At 42.6% G+C, this 20,143-nt stretch overlaps 1 pseudogene; it reads left to right on the top strand.

Annotated features, from left to right (window-relative positions):
* Positions 1-8,109: 8,109 nt before the first annotated feature.
* LOC132213966 (ADP-ribosylation factor 1-like) lies at positions 8,110-10,867 on the top strand (annotated as a pseudogene).
* Positions 10,868-20,143: the final 9,276 nt, after the last annotated feature.

Here is a 20,143-nt window from a genome sequence, read left to right as displayed (position 1 = left end):
TAAATTATAAATTGAGGGTAGGAATATGCTGGAGAGGGGGTGAAAGGCAGAAAACGAGGAAGGAAGGTTTTGAAGGAGGGAAAGAAGGATTGGATCACTGGCCCAGACAGAGGTTTGCCATGGAAAGCAGAAGGGACTCTACTGATGCGAAAACGGAAATAAAGACAGATGTAGAAATAGAATTCTTTAGCGGTTGAGAGGAAGGAAGAGGGTAGAGCTTATGTGGAATGACCTCTGCCATCTCTCTAAATAAGAGAGGAAGTTGCCTGCTGAGGGGGATTCCAGGGAGAGGAATTGTTAGGAGCTGGAGGAGAGAGGTGAGGAATAGACATCTTAGGGGCTCAGTTGAGAGAAGAGAGGATCACTCCCTGTAATGCAGGAGTGAGAAAAGCCCTTGACTTCAGAAGTCCTTAGTGACCCTCATGCAAGGATGAGGAATGCAATGGGAATGAATTGGGCACACAGGTTGGGTGGCGACTCTAACAGTAGGTGAGGGGAGTATTGTTAGACTAGGTTATAGGCACGTGTGGGATTCAGAGGGGCCTTAGTGCACTGAGTGGGGCTTATGGGTTAGGGTCCTGGTGTAGGTAAAATGCTGAGTGTGTTTGCCGCAGAAGAGAGCTGTGCTGCTAAAGTGTGGTTCACAGCCCAGCAGCTGCAGTGTCCCCAGGAGTCTGTTAGAAATACCAAGGCTGGGTTCCAGCCCAAATCTCTGAGTAGGAGTGTGCATTTTAATTAGACTCCCGTGTGATGTTCTATGCATATTAAAATTTGGAATGGGCTGCTTTGGGAAATGAGGCTTTCAAAGGTTAAAATTAAAAAACAACAACAACTGTATATTTCTGCTGAAGATGTGAGGATCTTTCTTATAGATTGGTTTGATATATTTTACTTTGTAATCTATATGATTTTTCTGATTTTATTTTTTTAATATATATTTTTTACTGATTTCAGAGAGGAAGGAAGAGGGAGTGAGAGATAGAAACATCAATGATGAGAGAGACTCATTGATTGGCTGCCTCCTGCATGCCCCCACTGGGGATCAAGCCCGCAACCCGGGCATGTGCCTTTGACCAGAATCAAATCTGGGACCCTTCAGTCCTCAGGCCGATGCTCTATCCTCTGAGCCAAACCTGCTAGGCTGATTTTTCTGATTTTAAAAAAGAACATACACTTGTCTTGGAAGTGGAAAACACAGACATGTCTGAAAAAGAAACTAATGTTCAAGCACATTTTTAGGACTACTTACAATGTTAGAGGGAACAGAATCCTGACTGTGAGGGTCTCCCAGAAGTTTAGTTTCTCACAGGGAATAACCGGGGGAGGCTGGTACTTCCTGGTTAGATGACCTGCTAAGCTAGTTATTTAGCCTAGCCTCTATTTCTATATAAGCTGATGTATGCAAATAATAGTGCACAGGGTTAATGTAAGGGTTATATTACATGTAAATACCTTAAGGCAATTCCTGACACATAATATTAGGACTATATCAGGGAGAAAAGTCTCTACGCAAAGCAAACTTTTAACACAATGTCATAGCTGCTCCTGCTTGGAGGTCTTTGGACTACTTTGGGTATAGACTACTGTCTTGAAGGTCCTCACTAGCCATGACACTTCAGAGGGAGAGCCCTGGAGGACTGAGGAGGCAAGATACACCCTTGATCTGAAGGAGCTGGTCAGGGGATGGATGCCAAGGTCTAGGAAAAGGGAACAAGATGTGGAGACTTTGATGTAGGGAGTTAAAAGCAACAGAGCAAAAGCCTAGGCCTGGGATGGAGTAGAAGATTCTCCTCTCCCACTTTTGGTATTGTACCTTTTCTCTTTGTTACATAAGTCCACAGCAGTAGTGCAACTGCTTTTGTAGTAACATAGCTCAAACTGAAACCATGAAAATCAGGAAATACATGTATGAACTGCCTTTAACTGCCCCTGACTAGGGGTTAAGCAATGTGGAAATCCCCCACTTTCTCACTGTGGCTTGTCCACAAATATAAATAAGCACTGATGAAACGCCATGGAAAGTGTTCAGCATAATGACGTGTAAGGCTATATGCAATGTTCAATTTGCCATGTAGGGTAGAGAGAGTGCATACCACTCCTCTGAAGGCATAACATGTCTGCTGGGTCATCTGGAAAGCAGATACTGAGACAGAATTAGAAATGGAAGGGTTTTATTGGGAAAGAGAGAGGTTAAGTCCATGAAAGATAGAAGAAGAAGCCGAGTTGGGTACAGAAAGCTTTCAGACTACAACGCAAACCTGACAGAGGTGGCCTTGAGAGACAGAGCAAAGGGTAGTCTTCTCAATGGACAGAGCTTTGAGATTTGTTTGTAAGAATAAGGGCCCAAGGTGATAATATATTTGGACTCATGGACAGTGGCAAATGGCCTGTAGAACTAGTCAGGGTCCTATAGGGAAAAAGACTGAAAAATCAGAGACAAGGTCTGAGATATTGGCATATGGACGTATAGAAAGGGACCTGAGGTATAAAGAAGTCTGTATTATATACTAATACTCCCCCAAAGCATCCACCTGCAAATTAGTTAGCCAGTTGGAGTTAGCTAGTCCTTGTCTACAGTCACTACAGAACCATGGGCACCTCAATAGGGTGGTCACAGTGGCAGAGATGGAGGCTATGCATAGTGTCAGCAGTATTGACTTCCACTTTCCAAGGCTGATCTAGCTACTGCCATCTCTGAATGGCCAACCTGTGAGCAACATAGATAAATGTTGAGCCTCCTGTATGACTTATTTTATTTTATTTTTATGTTAATCCTCATCCAAGGATACTTTTCCATTGATTTTTAGGGAGAGTAGAATAGAGAAGGAAAGACAGACAGAAACACCGATGTGAGAGAAACACATTGATTGGTTGCCTCCTGCACATGCTCCAACCAGGGCCCAGGCCAGGGAGAAGCCTGCAACCAAGGCACATGCCCTTGACTGGAATGGAACCTGGGACCCTTTGGTCCGCAGGCTGACACTCTATCCCCTGAGCCAAACCAGCCAGAGCTGACACTTATTTTTAGGAGACCAACCAGCCATTGGCCAAGTTGACTACACTGGACACCTTCCATCATGAAAGGACCAATGACTTATTCCTATAAGAATAGACATCCATTATGGGCCTGGATTTCCCTTTTCTGTCCATGGAGCCCACAGCCAACATCACTATCTGAAAGTTTACAGAGCGCCTGATTTGAGGTACAGGGTCCTATACAACATAGCATTCAACCAGTGGACCCACTTCACAACGAGGGCTGTAGGGAATGGGCCCACGACCATGCGATCCATTAGTCATATGACACACCGTCACATCCAGAAGCTGCTGGAGTGGTGGGACGTTGGAATGTCCTGCTGAAAGCGCAGCAGAAGTGACAGTTCAGAAACAATATTCTGCAAAGAGGGGAACCAGCATCTGGGACGCAGTATGTCAACCGAATCAGAGGCTTCTATATGACACCGTGTCTGAGACCCAAGGGGTGAAAGGAGGTGTAGCCTTACTTACCACCATGCCCAGTGACCCATCCGGTGATTTGGGGCTACTGGTCTTTGCAATTCTGGACTCTGTTAAGTTAGAGGTCTTTATCCTCAGGGAGCACATTCTTGCTAGAGGACACAGCAAAGTCCCCACTGAACTCTAAGTTACAGCTGCCATCTGGACATTTGAATTCCTTGTGTCTTGAGACCAGCCCACAAGAGGTGGAGTCAGTAACTTGAAACAGAATTAGGAATGCAAGGGATGTATTGGAGGCAATACGTATGAAAGATAAAAGTGGGAGGATTAGCCAGGGAGCACCTCACATTGTGATGCAAGTAGGACAATGGCTCAGTCCACATCATGGGAAGCTCCAGAGCAAAGATTACCTGTTCCCACGTTGAGGAGAAATGGCCAAGCCCTCCTATTCCACCATGATTTTCTACTTAAGAACAGAGGTATTTGGTCCATATGGATTTTGAAAAGAGCCTTTCCTGTATTTCAGAAAAGGTTCTTAAAGATCCCACCCTTGAGAAACCAAGATGGCGGCATAGGTTAACGCCGGAGATTGCTGCCTCGAACAACCACTTCAAAAAACAACTAAAAGATGGAATGGACATCATCCAGAACCACAGGAAGGCTGGCTGAGTGGAAATTCTACAACTAGGAGGAAAGAGACTATCCTACCCAGACTCAGAGGAGGCGCAGTGCTGAAGTGAAATACTAAGGTGCGGAGTGCACACGGAACGGGCTGGAGGCGGAGGGCGCGGTTGTTGTTTTCAATCTGGAGGGAGTTTCAGACTCTGAGCTCCAGATCCAGGCGAGTCTCTAGGGTCCCAGACTCAAACGGGAGAAGCGGGACTGTCTGGCTTTGGTCGGAACTCGAAGGCAGCTTTCTCTCCGTTGCAGCGGTTGCTGGGACTCTGTGAGGCAGAGCCCCTAGGGACAGAACTGAGAGCAGCCATAACTGCTTGCTCCAGCCCGCCCTGTAGATCCCCGGGGACCCACCCCGCCCAAGCCCTGCACAGAGCCATTTGCCAGATAGCCTCAGGCGAAGGCTAGATTAGCACCGCCCTAGAGATCCAGCACAGAAGCTCTCCCACTGCAGACACAGCAGACTCTCATAGCCAGTTAGCCTGGAGGTCAAATCACCCCTGGTATTAAGTACAGCAATCAAGGCTTAACTACAACAAGACTGCACACAAAGACCACTAGGGGGTGCACCAAGAAAGCATAAAAAATGCGGAGACAAAGAAACAGGACAAAACTGTCAATGGAGGATATTGAGTTCAGAACCACACTTTTAAGGTCTCTTAACAACTGTCTAGAAGCCGCCGATAAATGTAGTGAGATCCTCAAGAAATCTAATGAGACCCTCGATGTTATGATAAAGAACCAACTAGAAATTAAGCATACACGGACTGAAATAACGAATACTATACAGACTCCCAACAGCAGACCAGAGGAGCGCAAGAATCAAGGCAAAGATTTGAAATTCGAAGAAGCAAAAAACACCCAACCAGAAAAGCAAAATGAAAAAAGAATCCGAAAATACGAAGATAGTGTAAGGAGCCTCTGGGACAGCTTCAAGTGTACCAACATCAGAATTATAGGGGTGCCAGAAGATGAGAGAGAGCAAGATATTGAAAACCTATTTGAAGAAATAATGACAGAAAACTTCCCCCACCTGGTGAAAGAAATAGACTTACAGGTCCAGGAAGCACAGAGAACCCCAAACAAAAGGAATCCAAAGAGGACCACACCAAGACACATCATAATTAAAATGCCAAGAGCAAAAGACAAAGAGAGAATCTTAAAAACAGCAAGAGAAAAACAGTCAGTTACCTACAAGGGAATACCCATACGACTGTCAGCTGATTTCTCAACAGAAACTTTGCAGGCCAGAAGGGAGTGGCAAGAAATATTCAAAGTGATGAATACCAAGAACCTACAACCAAGATTACTTTATCCAGCAAAGCTATCATTCAGATGTGAAGGCCAGATAAAGAGCTTCACAGATAAGAAAAAGCTAAAGGAGTTCATCACCACCAAACCAGTATTATATGAAATGCTGAAAGGTATCCTTTAAGAAGAGGAAGAAGAAGAAAAAGGTAAAGATACAAATTATGAACAACAAACATGCATCTATCAACAAGTGAATCTAAGAATCAAGTGAATAAATAATCTGGTGATCATAATAGAATCAGGGACATAGAAAGGGAATGGACTGACTATTCTTGGGGGGGAAAGGGGTGTGGGAGATGCGGGAAGAGACTGGACAAAAATCGTGCACCTACGGATGAGGACAGTGAGTGGGGAGTGAGGGCGGAGGGTGGGGCGGGAACTGGGAGGAGTGGAGTTATGGGGGAAAAAAGAGGAACAAATGTAATAATCTGAACAATAAAGATTTAATAAAAACAAAACAAAACAAAAAAACAAACAAACAAAAAAAGATCCCACCCTTATATCTCCCTAGTGTCTAGTTAGCTTTCATGTGAACTCTAGTCCTGAAGCTTTGGCTCAATTCAACATTACAGTCCTTTATTCTCCCAATAAAACTTGACATTTACTAATGAAAACATTGGCTTGCATAACTATTATCTCTAAAATGGATATCAAAAGCCTAGGTTGGAACTAAAAGCTGAATATTGTTTCCCTTTTTTGTAGCTTAGCTCTGCTCACCCCTCTGAAGAGGCTAAAGGAGTAATAAAAATTGCCAGGAATAAAAAGTACTTGTAATAATATTTCAAATTATTATCCTGCATTGATTTATCTCATAGATATCATGTTGCATAAAAGAAACCAGTCTCCAAAGAATGTAATGTATGATTTCTTTTACAGGAGGTTTAAGATCAGGCAAAACTAAAGGTTATAAAAGTCAGAACATTGAATACTTTTGGGGGTATGCTATATCATCTGGGAAACTGCAGGAGGAAATCTCATAAGATGCTGGAATGTTCTATAACTTGATAGGGGAATTGTGTATTAATATGGGGAAGATAAATTGTTGATCTGTACACTTAAGATGAGTGTGCTTTTGAATATAATTGTATGTCATCTTTCAATAAAAATGTATTGTTAGTTTCCTATTGCTGTTTTAATAAATTATCACAAATTTAGTGGCTTAAAACAGCACATGTTTATTATCTTACTAGAGGCCTGATGCACGAAATTTGTGGAAGCGGCTTGGCCCTCGCAGCCGTGGTGGCTTGCCGCTGCCTTCGCAGCCCAGGCTTTGTCCGGAAGGTCGTTAGGCTCTCCGGTCTACTTAGCATATTACACTTTTATTATTATAGATAATAAACATTCAAAAATGGGTCGCCCTGGGCTAAAATCCAGGTGTTGGCAGGGCTGTAGGGGAGAACCCAGGTTGTGCTTTGTCTTGCCTTTTTGAGCTACTTTTGCTTGGACTCTCCTTCCATTTTCAAAGCCAACATTGGCCAAGTGATGACATCTCTCTGGTTCTGCCTCTTCTGCCTCACTCTTACCCATTTTAGTACCCTGGTGATTGCATTTGTCCCACCTGAATAATCCAGTATCATCTCCCTGTTTTAAGGTTAGTTGATTAGCAACTTTTATTCCCTCTTACCATGTAATTTAACATATTCACAGGCTCCAGGAATTAGGATATGAATGTCTTTTGGTTGGGAGAGGGCTGCTCAACACAATTATTATTCAGTTACAATTTCTTTCTTTTTTTTTTTAATATATTTTATTGAGTTTTTACAGAGAGGAAAGGAGAGAGATAGAGTTAGAAACATCGACCAGCTGCCTCCTGCACACTCCCCACCGGGGATGTGCCCGCAACCAAGGTACATGCCCTTGACCGGAATCGAACCTGGGACCTTTCAGTCCACAGGCTGACGCTCTATCCGCTGAGCCAAACCAGTTTCGGCATAATTTCTTAATTTATAATTAAAGTTTTCAAGATAATGTCCTAACCAAAAAAAAATTTAAAAACCATTAGCAATAAAATCACCATCCCATTTTCAAGTGGCACCTCCCCAAATGGGCTTTTTGTAGTACCAATTATTCCTGGATCCACTTACTCTAGTGCTCACAAGTTTATAACATGCCCCATGATGTTTCAATCTCCTGTCCTGGCCATTCTCTGAAATATTATAGAAGATTCAGCTATCAAGAATATGAAACACAGGTTTCTAGGGAGAAGATGGCAAAATGCATATCAAGAGAGAAAAAAAGATCAGTTGTGACTTTCATCTCAAGAAACACGGAGGTCAACTCACCTCTCACTATAAAAAATAATTTCCCCTTTGATGGGGAAAGACCTTTCCAGAAGCAACAAATATATGCTACCTCTGCAACATCTACCCAGAAGTCTGGCTCTGTTTGTTGACTTCTGGAAGTTCTTCACTTTGCCTGTTAATGCTGTTCTCCTGGTGAGATAGTCCAGCAAATATTATAAACTGTTAATGATCCCGTGTACATGGCGCATATTCTAAACTTCTAGACAATTCTTATAAAAGACACTTTCTGGGTAGGACAAGGCACATGATTAAGGAGGTTCGTACAGTTCATAGTGCTTTTAATTTTAAAGGTTGATTGGTAAGTCCTCATTCTCTTAACTTCTACTTAGGCTCTCTTATGTTCCATTGGTGAAGCACTGTAGTCATGACACTGGAGTTGATGGAGAATCCAACTACCTGGTAGTTTTGTAATCCTGTGCAGCATATAGGTAGAACACCAGCATGAAGTTTTATCACAAGTAAAGCAGTGGAGTGAGGGCTGAAAAAATGCCAAGCTTGGATTTGACATAGACTTTTCTTTAAGAAGGAAAAGAGCTATGACAGAAAAAAGTGGAAGCTTTTTTATTTTTATTGATTTCAGAGAGGAATGGAGAGGGAGAGAAAGATAGAAACATCAATGATGAGAGAGAAGCATTGATTGGCTGCCTCCTGCACGCCCCCTACTGGCCATGTGCCCATGACCGCAATTGAATTCAGGACCCTTCAGTCTGCAGGCCCCAACACTCTCCACTGAACCAAACCAGCTAGGATGAAAATGGAAGCTTTTAAATGGAAAATGTAATACTGATTTTTCTGGGCATATCATTGTGAAAGTAAGAACATCAGAGAGAAAAGAGAAACAAAAATAGGGCACACACAAGAAACTGGAAGTGAGAATGTTATTGGACTCCTCAATAGCAACATTGAAACTAGAATAGATCAATGCCTTCAAAACTCTGAGTAAAAGTTATTTTTGACCTGGAAGTCTATATGTGTCTTTTTTGAGGCATTGCTCCTTCAATTCCTGGGTTTCCACAATGCACTTCACTTAGATTCTCTTTGGTATCTCTCCCTGCATGTGCTATAATTGACCTTCCTCTGCCTCTGCTAAATCATTTTTCATTCTTCCATCGACTTTCTGTTTTCAGACTGTGTTTCAATTACACATCTCCTTAGTCACATTGAGAATGCAATTTGTATTGCTGTTTCTCTTTTTTCTTGTTGTTTTGGGGAAATCTGCAATTAGGTATAGAAAGGCCTTTCCCTGCTTCCTAACAATGAAAGGTTTTCTCCTTGTTTTACTCATCCAGTCTTTCAATGGCTACTTATTGATTGCCTCTGTTCAGCCAGGCTGAGAAAATAAAACAAAAGCAAGCCCCTATGGCCTCTATTACAATGCATTGGCAATTCTAATTCTACCCTATTCGTCCTGTGCAGATCAACGGCAAGGTCAAGTTCTTATTCTCAGGAAGGCAAAAGAACAGGCACATGCAAGTAATTAACACTATCCTGTTACCTGTACATGTGATACACATTCACGTGGCCACCATATTGCATTCATGCATCTGTTCTCAGTGTTCTCTCCCTATGCGGATGCTTCTTCAGGGCATCAGAAACGGAAATCTTCCCCAGTTGATTCCCCCTGCATTGACTCTTTATTTGCATTTGTCTACGAATTTCTTGTCTTTGTCAAATGAGTCAGCAAAGATGTAACTGTTCCCTTATTTGGCTTGTTCCATGTGCTTCAATGTCACACTGCAGCAGAGGTACCAGGGTCTCTGTTGCACAGTCCATGGTGTCTGCGCATCTGGCGCACACACGTAAAGGCGTCTAGTTATCTTTTCTGCTCCATCTGGACACCCGAGTGTTAGCTACAAATGCTAATTGGTTGAATTCTTTGCATACTTTCTCTTTCAAAGCCTGAAGGTTTTTTTTTTAAGCTGAAATTTCTAAAATCAATGAAAGGGTTAGTTAAAAAACGAGGACTCAAAATTGTGGGAGCGAAACCAGCGCCTGGCTTGGAGTAGCTGCAGCACCGCGGCTGCCGAGGGTTTTCTCTGGCCAGTGTCTCTCCCTCCAGGCTACAGCGTGGGGAATATCTTTGCGAACCTCTTCAAGGGCCTTTTTGGCAAAAAAGAAATGCGCATTCTCATGGTGGGCCTAGCCAGTGATGGCGAACCTATGACACGCGTGTCAGAGGTGACACGCGAACTCATTTTTTGGGTTGATTTTTCTTTGTTAAATGGCATTTAAATATGTAAAATAAATATCAAAAATATAAGTCTCTGCTTTACTATGGTTGCAAATATAAAAAAAGTTAAGTTAGGGTTTTTCAAAATGCTGACACGCCGAGCTCAAAAGGTTCGCCATCACTGGCCTAGACGCTGCGGGGACCACCGTCCTGTACAGACTGAAGCTGGGTGAGATCGTGGCCACCACCCCACCATGGGTTTCCACGTGGAGACTGTGGAGTATAAGAACCTCAGCTTCACTGTGTGGGACGTGGGTGGCCAGGACAAGATCCGGCCTCTGTGTTGCCACTGCTTCCAGAACACACAAGGTCTCATCTTTGTGGTGACAGCCATGACCGAGAGCATGTGAATGAGGCTCGAGCGGAGCTTATGCGGATGCTGGCGGAGGATGAGCTCAGGGATGCTGTCCTGCTCGTGTTCGCAAACAAGCAGGACCTCCCCAATGCCATGAACGCAGCTGAGATCACGGCCAAGCTGGGCCTCCACTCTCTGCGCCACAGGAACTGGTCCATTCAGGCTACCTGTGCCACCCGTGGGGACGGGCTCTATGAGGGACTGGATTGGCTGTCCAATCAACTCCGGAACCAGAAGTGAACCGAACTCCTCTCTTCCCCCGCACTCCCTCCTTCACCCTTGCTTTCCTCTCGTGTGGCAGATGTGCCCTGTGGTGTGAGTGCCAGAAGCTGTCTCCATGGTCGGTCCCAGTGTGCTTCATCATGCTGTACATGTGCAGACGCACCCTGCAACCGGGCTTTTATTTAATGTAAATAGTTCTTGTTTCCAATGAGGCAGTTTCTGGTACTCCTGTGCAATATTACTCAGCTATTTTTATTGTAAAAAAGGGAAAAAAAAGAATCAACCCACTGTTTAGTACTGAGAAGGGATTTTGGGCACCCAGGGCGGAGCCTCTAGGAGTTGCTATGAGATCACCTCAACGCTCCTCCTCTGGGCTTTAAATCTGTGTTGAGATCCATTTAGGTGGTTGGTTTTTAACCCAAACTCAGTACATTTTTTATAATATAAATACAAGGTAAGGAGACACTTTAACACAGAGAAGGGAGAAATGTGCCTAGTGCAGGTTCTGCAGTAACGGCTTGAGTCCAGTCTGCCCGTGGCCTGTCTCCCATCTGGAGCGTGCAGTGGGCAGAACCAGCCACAGTACATCCTGCATGGTCACTTACGGTCCCTGATTGGCTTTGTCTCGCTGGGTCATATGCATCCCATAGCATTTGTGCTTGTACCTCTGCTTACACCACCGCCTATGGGGGTGGGCTGGGGGCTGTGCCCACCACTCAGGCCCCTTGGAGGGACCCCAGCCTTCCCTTCGGTCAGTGTGGGTCAGCGTAGGTGCTTTGGTGGGACCACTCTGGCCAGAACGGGAGACCCCCATGGTCCCTACACACACTCACTTGCTCCAGGTTGTCTGGGTCTCACCGGTAGGAACGCAGGCAGGTGACCGGTCATCTTAGAGCCTAGCTCCTCAGAGCCCCCGTCCCCATGCACTTTCACTCCCTCAGCCTGCAAGGGTCAGATTGACATCAAAAACAACAACCTCTACTTTTTTCTTTTATAGTTTGATAAACACTGAAGAAACTAGAGCTGTTAAAATTTATCTTGGGGAAAACCTCAGAACTGGGTTATCTGGTGTCGTGGAACCTCTTACTGCTTTCAATACACGGTTAGTAATCAACTGTTCTGTTTACTTGTTTTCAGTTTTCATTTCGACAAACAAGCACTGTAATTATAGCTATTAGAGTTAAAAATGTAGTAAATATAGTTTATTAAAGAGTTAACTTAGACACTGTTGGTGGGAGTGCAGACTGGTGCAGCCACTGTGGAAAACAGGATGGACTTTCCTCAAAAAACTTAAAAATGGAACTGTCTTATGACCCAGCTATTCCACTTCCGGGAATTTGCCTGAAGAAATCCGAAACACTAATTCAAAAGAATATATGCACCCCCACTCATTATACCGTTGTTTATAATAGCCAAGCTTGGGAAGCAGCCCAAGTGCCCATCAGTAGATGAGTGAATAGAAGAGCTGTGGTGCAGTTACATATGGAACACTTACTTGGCTATAAAAAAAGGGAAATCTTACCTTTTGTGACAGTATGGATAGACCCGGAGAGTATTATTTGAAGTGAATTAAGTTAGTCAAAGAAAGACAAATACCATATGATTGAACTTACACGTGGAATCTAATAAGCAAAACAAACAAAATAGAAACAGATGCAAAGAGACAGAGAATAGACTGACATTTATCAGAGGGGAGGGGGTTGGGGATTGGGTGAAAAAGGTGAAGGGATTAAGCAATCCTCCCCACCGCCCCTCCCCACACACACCAAACTCATAGACACAGACAACAATATGGTGATTACCAGAGGGAAGGGGAGGCAGAAGAGGGTAAAGGGAGGATAAATGATGATGAAAGGAGACTTGATATTTTATTAACCAATGTCTCCTCAATCCTAATATATAAAAACCCAGGATCTGTAATGACTGAGTGAAGGCTCGACTGAACACTGGAAGTCAGTCCTGCAGTCAGTGCTGGGTTCCTGTGGCAACCCACACTGACTCCACCAGTGCAGGCGCAGTGACCCAGCACTCACTGACTGCGGAGGGGGCTGCAGATCAGGCCCAGAGAGAGGCTCGGACAGAGAGGCAGGGTTTGATCCGCAGCCTCCGTGGCAGCTGTTGATTAACCATTGCCACTCTCTCTCTGGGCTTTGCCAGCAGCCACGCCTCTCTTTCTCTTTCTCTCCGGGCCTCCGCAGGGGCTGCTGATCAGCCCTGCTTCTCTGATCAGGCCCAGAGATAGGCCCGGAGACGCTGACTGGCATAGAAACTGACCACTCAGAACCAAATCTGGGTGAACTGTGAGGAGCCAATGGCTGCCTAGGAGGTAGAGTTTTTGACGCTGACTGGCATAGAAACCGACCAATCAGAACCAAATTTTCCAGCAGGGGAGGGCAGTTGGGGGCAAGATCAGGCCAGCAGGGGAGGGCATTTAGGAGTGATCAGGCAGGCAGAGGCAGTTAGGGGCAATCAGGCAGACAGGCAGAGAGGTTAGGGGTGATCAGGCAGGCAGGCAGAGGGGTTAGGGGCGATCAGGCAGGCAGACAAGTGAGTGGTAGGAGCCAGCAGTCCCAGATTGTGAGAGGGATATCCGATTGCCTGTTTAGACCAGATCTGACAAGGGATCCCTGATTGGAGAGGGTACAAGCTGGGCTGAGGGAACCACCCCCTCAGTGCACAAATTTTGTGCACCAGGCCACTAGTAAATTAATAAAAATTAAAAAAAAGAGCTTAGACAAATTATTATTTTAAATAGAAGAAAATTTAAAGTAATATATAGACATTGATATTATTGTGGAATCTTATACAGCATGTATTTTTTAATTTATTCACATGAAGTCAGAAACTTCAGAAACAGTTGTCACTAGAGGATATTTAGAAATAAAATCTATACTAGAGTTTTGAAGTGAATGCTCTCAGGTAGCCTTTCTTGTTTAGTTAAATAAAAGTATGTGTGTGTGTGTGTGTGTGTGTGTGTGTGTGTGTGTGTGTGTAGGGGGGCTGTTTGCAGAATTTGCCTGTAGATTCTAAAAATATGCCCCTTAATCAAAGATGGAGTTTTTATCCTTCTTGGGATATTAATAATTATGAGGTATCTAGTTATCATGGAAATGTCTTGGCCATTTGTTTTTCATTTCATTTCATTTATTTATTTAATATTTATTCAAAAGAGTTATTGATTAATCACTATGTGTCAGGCAGGCACTGTTTTAGCTGCTGATCTTGTTGAGTTTATATTCTTTTTAAATAGATAAATTATAACGTGGTGATAATTATTATATGAAAAGTCAGATAACAGGAATAAAGAGTCGAGGCTAGTGATGCTCTATTAGCGAAGGAAGTCAGGGCAGTCCTCTCCAATACGGTGACATTGGAGCCGACACCTAAGGAAGAAGGTGAGCCATGCTGGTATGGGGAGGGGAGACTCATCCAGACAGAGAGCACAAGTGCAAAGGGCCGGGGTGGGTGGGCTTGAGGAGCAGGAAGGATGCCAGTGTAGTAAAAGCAAAGTGTGAGTGGGAGGTGGGGGAGGAAGGGGCCTGCAGGTAAGACCAAAGCAGCAGTGGAGTCCAGGTCATGTAGGATCATTTCAGGAAGTGCCACAAATAAGTAAAAATTTCCATGCAGTGCATCCTAAAAGTTCTCAGGCCTTTTCTCAACTCCTGAGCAGCAATATTTTCAATTAGATTTAGAAATGCAATACATTGTACCTGTCAATTTATTAAACACATAAATAACTTCCATCCACATTGTTAAAACCAATGGTCCCAGAAGTCAGGTGCCATTGGTAGGTCCCTCCTGCCTCCTTAGGCATCTCACTTACTTTCTAGTCTCCCCTCTACTTCATTTCTCAGTCTCTTTGGCTGGCTCTTCTTCATCCTCTTCATCTCTGAATGATGGAGTGTCTCAGGTCTCAGTCCAAGGGGAAAGGGATGGGAATATGGGGCATAAATGTTAATTCTCATAACAGTTCCATGAAGTACATACTTCTGCAATCTTCACTTTACAGTTGCAAATCTGAGGCACAGATAAATTGCCCACATAGTTAATAAGGAGCAGTTGCAGGAATGGAAGGATACCATCTAATAAACATTCACATTAGGATAGCTATTATCTATATATATAATAGGCTAATATGCAAAGTGTCCCCTTGGGAGTTCAACCAGAAGACTGGGAGTTTGCTGACTACCAGGGGGCGGCGTGGAACAAAGGAAGGCCCCGGCCGGCAGCTGGCAGCCGGGGAAGGAAGGGCCCAGCCAGCAGCTGGAAGGTCCCAGTCGGCCCTGATCACTGGCCAGGCCTAGGGACCCTACCTGTGCAGGCATTTTGTGCACCGGCCCTCTAGTTATCTGTAAACTTTGATCTTGAGTGGTGACTTGCATCACAAATATACTGTGCTTAGGCAGGGTCATGACAGTAGAATAAAAAACTAAGTCATATTGAGATAAAACTATATATCATACTTAGGCATATTTTACTTTCCATTTTGAGATGTGGATATTATGTACATAATAAAGTGCATATAATCCAAGAGACAGATTTCAAAACTTAAATGTGAGCAGCTTGTTTTTAAATGAAATGGCGTCTTGCATGTGAATTTTGATTACCTTGCTCAGCTCCCCAAGGCCCCTTGTTCAACTTTCTTGCCTAAATGAGTTTTTAAGGGAAATAATAAAAACATAATTCTAGAAGTTTTTTTCACCCCTGGGTGAATTCCTTTCATAGTCTTTTCATACAGGGACGAAGAATGTATTCACAATGTTAGTAAAAGGGTGAAAAATTTCTTTACACCTCAAGACTGTCAAACCATAAATGTCTATTTCTAAGTTCTTGGAACCAACAAACTCAGAACTCACATCCGTTACTTCAGTAAATATACTCACACTCACAGCCCAGCATCATAGAACTGCAGAATCCTTGGAGACCCTGGGATGAAGAGTTAAAGAATGAATCTGTGGAAAAGAAAGAATACCCTACAGAAAAACACCTGCACAGAATAATTGGATAAAAAAGTGCAAAATTAAATTCATATTTTTTACATTGTGCCTTTGGAAATTAAAGTAGAAACCTATTGGGTGGCCAGGTTAGGACTGAGGGGCAGAGAGGGTTAGACTTTTTATTAATTGGAGTATTATATTCCTTGACATCTTAAACTTCTAGCTGTAGAGGCTGCTTGTCATTTTGGGGTTGCACCCTCCCTATGTTCTTAAAGTCACACTTCACTCTTAGCCCCACCCTCCTACCTGGAGGTGAAACTGATTAGTTTCAGTTCTGTCATTTGCTACTCAAAAGGGTTCTGACTTCTGGCTTGTGAGATTAGCAAACCCAGCTGGGAAGAGGAACTTTCTCACACCCAAACTCTTGGTCTGGTTTCAGTAGAACTATTCCTCCCTCTGCTGGAAGCTGTTCGCATTGACCAGGTCTCAAGGAGCCAGTGGCAGAAACAGCTCCCGTCCCTCCCTTCCAAGTACAAGCTGTTTGACCTTACTCACCTTACGTTGCTTCCGTGAGCCTCAATTTTTGCATCATTAAAATATTAATGTTAAAAAATGACCTTTCAAGATAGTTTGAAGAGTTAAATGGCCATATAAAAGGCACCTAATCAATGGAAGATATTATGATTAGACAATTTTAGGGAAGACAGCCAGCCTGTTCCTCAAGTTTTTCAAGGTTGTAAAATATTGTTGTTTTTCTGGGTCTGAGAAAACATACATATATTATGTCAACCTAAGAAGCTGTTTGCTGCAGGGTATAATTTAAAACACTGCTCAAAGACCAATGGAAATATTCCTTGGTCAGGGATACGATAACTAGACATCATCAAGATGTGAACTATCCCTAATTTAATAGTATTCCAATACATTTCAATGGCGGAACATTCTTCATTTCTCCTGGAACCTGGGAGAAGGACGTCCTATAACAGCGTGAAGCAACTGCTGTAGAGTAGAAATGGGTGCTGTAGGGTGTTTAGGCAGAGTGGGCCTGAGGGGAGACTGAGTTTCCTTACAATGCTACCACGTAGTTGGCAACCATATTCTGGTTCATGAAGACTGTGGAGTTGGGAGGGGGATGGGACACACTATAAGACTCTCACCTATGAAAAGTACTCCAGTCATTTGCATGCTAACTCAGGCTCAACACCTTACTCAGTCTTTTGGGATTAGGGACGCCAGGTAAAATACAGATGCCCAGTTAAATTGAATTTCAGATAAAACTGAAACACTTTTAAAAATTTATTTTAAAAATGAGACATTTGGCACACACTTATACAAAAACCATGATTTATTGTTTATCTAAAATTCAAATTTACCTGGGCATCCTGTATTTTTATTTATTAACTCTGGCAATCCCATCTGGAGTTCCCTCTTTTCCCTTCTTCCCCTTTCCTGGCATCCAGGCAGGGCAGGAAGCTTGGGTAACAGCATTGCATCAGAGGCGCAGCCTGCGGCCTGCACACAGCCCTTCCTGAGGGGCCTCTTGCCATTTTGGGCAGCAGCCTCTCCTCTCAGTGCGTCCTTGGCCCCTATGATCTGCAGTCTGTTCTCTTGGCAAAATCAGGGTTCCAGGTGTGGGGTGCTCTAAGGACTCTGCAGCATCCTCTATTTCTCTCATGGTTTTGGCTGTCAATCCCATGGCTTCTGCTCTGGGGTCCTGTGACCTTATTTCTCAGCTGCTTCTCTAGCTCTCTCATGGGGCATTGGAACTTTGTCAGATCTCCCTCAGGTCCCACTGAACTGAGGGAAACTTGAGGGTGACCTCTCTCTCTCCCCATTCCTTCTGGAAGTTCAATGATAAATATATTAAACCTTCATAGAGGTGTCACCAAATGGGTTCCATCCTGGGGGCTGGCCCTGCCCTGGCTCTTAACTAGCGCAGGGAAGAATTTAAGAACTAGTAGAGTGAGATCCAAAGCAAGTTTTATTTAGGGAAAGTTTTATATAGGGAGAGAGAGGCCAGGAAGCCGGTCTTCTGGTTGCAAGTCTGACCGGGTGCCATTGCAGAAGTATACGTCTCAGTGGATGCGGGCAAACTCTTGTGTGAATTGTGCGCTGGGTCTGGTTCCTAATATGCTCCATTCTGGAAGTGCCATGGTGCCCCTTCTACTTGTGGTGTCAGTTTTTTATTTTTTAATCTTTATTGTAAAAAAATAAAATCTTTATTGTTGAAAGTATTACATATGTCCCCTTCCCCACTCCCCCAGTTGATCCCTTTTAACCCATCTCCATCTCCTGCTCCAGGCCTTCACCACATATGAACATAGGGGTGCGTACATTATTTCTGATTGGTGTTTTGGATTTCTTAGGATATATTCCTAGAAGTGGGATCACTGGGTCAAATGGTGGTTCCATATTTAATTTTTTGAGGAAACCCCAATAGTGTTTGCCATAATGGCCGCACCAGTTTGCATTCCCAATAGCAGTGTACTAGGGTTCCCTTTTCCCAATAGCAGTGTACTAGGGTTCACAGGTGCAAGATGATATTGTTTTAATTTGCATCTCTCTGATGATCAGTGACTTTGAGCATTTTTCATATGTCTCTTGGCCATCTGTATGTCCGCTTTGGAGAAGTATCTATTTAGATCCTTTGTCCATTTTTTAATTGGATTATTTATCTTCCTTTTGTTAAGTTGTATGAGTTCCTTATATATTTTGGATATTAAACCCTTATCTGATATTGCATTGCCAACAGTGCCAACTATTCCCATATAGTGGGCTCCCTTTTCATTTCTTTCTCAATGGAGAGATTTGGTGTTACTATCTCAATCAAATGATCAGACTTACCCTCTAACATGGATCAGACATTATGTGCTAATTCTTAATGTGATGCAATAAGAAGTATATTACATCACCTCGGTGGTATAGTTGCTAAATAAGTTATACCTGAGTCAAACCATGAAGAGACAACTAGTCAAATCAATTATAGAAAATTCTATAAGATAACCAGCCTGAATTCTTTTTAAAAAGTCAGTATCCTGAAAAACAAAATCAAAGGCAGGGGTATACTTCTGGTCAAGAGATTAAAGAGACCAACCCTAACCGGTTTGGCTCAGTGGATAGAGCATCTGTCTGCGGACTCAAGGGTCCCAGGTTCGATTCCAGTCAGGGGCATGTACCTTGCTTGCAGGTGCATCCCCGGTGTGGGGGGGGGGGGTGCGGGAGGCAGCTGATTGATGTTTCTCTCTCATCAATGTTTCTAGCTCTCTGTCCTTTTCCCTTCCTCTCTGTAAAAAATCAATAAAATATATATATTTTTAAAAAGATATTAAAGAGACATAAAAACAATATGCACATGTAAACCTTGTTTGGATCCTGAATTGGAAAAAAAATCCATAAAATCTATTTTGGGGGGCCATTGGGGAAATTTAGGTATGGATTGTAAATGAGATATTATTGAATTAATATAAAATTTTTGATGTGATAATGATATTATATGCAGGAGAGTACACTTATTCTTAGAAGATGCTGAAATATCTAGGGATAAAGTATCGTCACATCTTCATCTTATTTTCAAACACTTCAGCAAAATTAATAAAACCAATGTGGAAATGTTAATAACTGGTATATCTAGGTAAAAGGTATACATAAAAGCTTTTGTCATATAATTTTACTTTTCTGCAGGTTTGAAATTTTTCAAAATAAAAAGTTGGAGGAACATTCTTAGCTCTTCCATTTGAGTTACTCATTCTCAGATAAGTTTTTAATTCATTCAATACAAATTTATTTAGCACTTACTGTTACATACTCTTATAGGTTACTGGGGAATGGTAATGAATTAAATAGACTGTTTGCTAACTTGTTTCCTCAATCATAAGCGGAGATACAGTAATAGCACCTCCACATAAGCTAATGCTTGTTGTGGAGTAGACACTCAATAAATATTAACTACTATAATTCAACTTTGTCTATTGTTGACCTACTTCTATCCATTTGACCTTTGGTCTTTCAACTGTACTCTAAATAAAAAGGCATACTCCTCCATCTTATTATTCTTATTTTTGTTAATATTATTATGCATTTGAAGTTTTGGAGAGAAGATATATAAAGTCAAAACAAAGATAAAGTGGTTAGGGGTTATATTTTTCTAATTAGGCTTGTATATATGTGACTATTTTAAGGTTTAAAGTTTATATTCATATAGATTTTATTGATGATTATGTCCTGGTCTAAGATTGGGTTACAAGCTAGAAGCAATTAAAAAAAGGTTTCTAAATTTAAAAAAAAGAGTAGACATTGAACTGATTAAATACTTAAAAACATTGGAAATTCTAATAATCTTGTCTCTTTTACAAACTGTGTGTATTTACCATGTTATTTTTTCTATATAAGGATTAAGAGCACTCCTCCCACATTACTCCACCCACTCATGTTTTCAAATGCTAACGGCTCGGTCTGATAAATGTACACTTCATTCTAAGCCCATCCCATAAAATTTATCTTTGCGGTCCAAAACTTCCCTTTCAGTGTAGACTGAGATCATAGCTCATAAGTTATCACACCAAGAGTTACGGAAATGCAATAATACTACAAAAACAAAAACTTAAAATTGATAGGGGTGACCCAATAATTAAAAGTAGTAAGTGATACATTTGGG

This window comes from Myotis daubentonii, chromosome 12 (genome assembly GCF_963259705.1).
Source record: "Myotis daubentonii chromosome 12, mMyoDau2.1, whole genome shotgun sequence".
Classification (NCBI taxonomy): domain Eukaryota; kingdom Metazoa; phylum Chordata; class Mammalia; order Chiroptera; family Vespertilionidae; genus Myotis; species Myotis daubentonii.
Note: the sequence above shows the minus strand (reverse complement) of the source record. Positions and strands in the feature narration are given on the sequence as shown.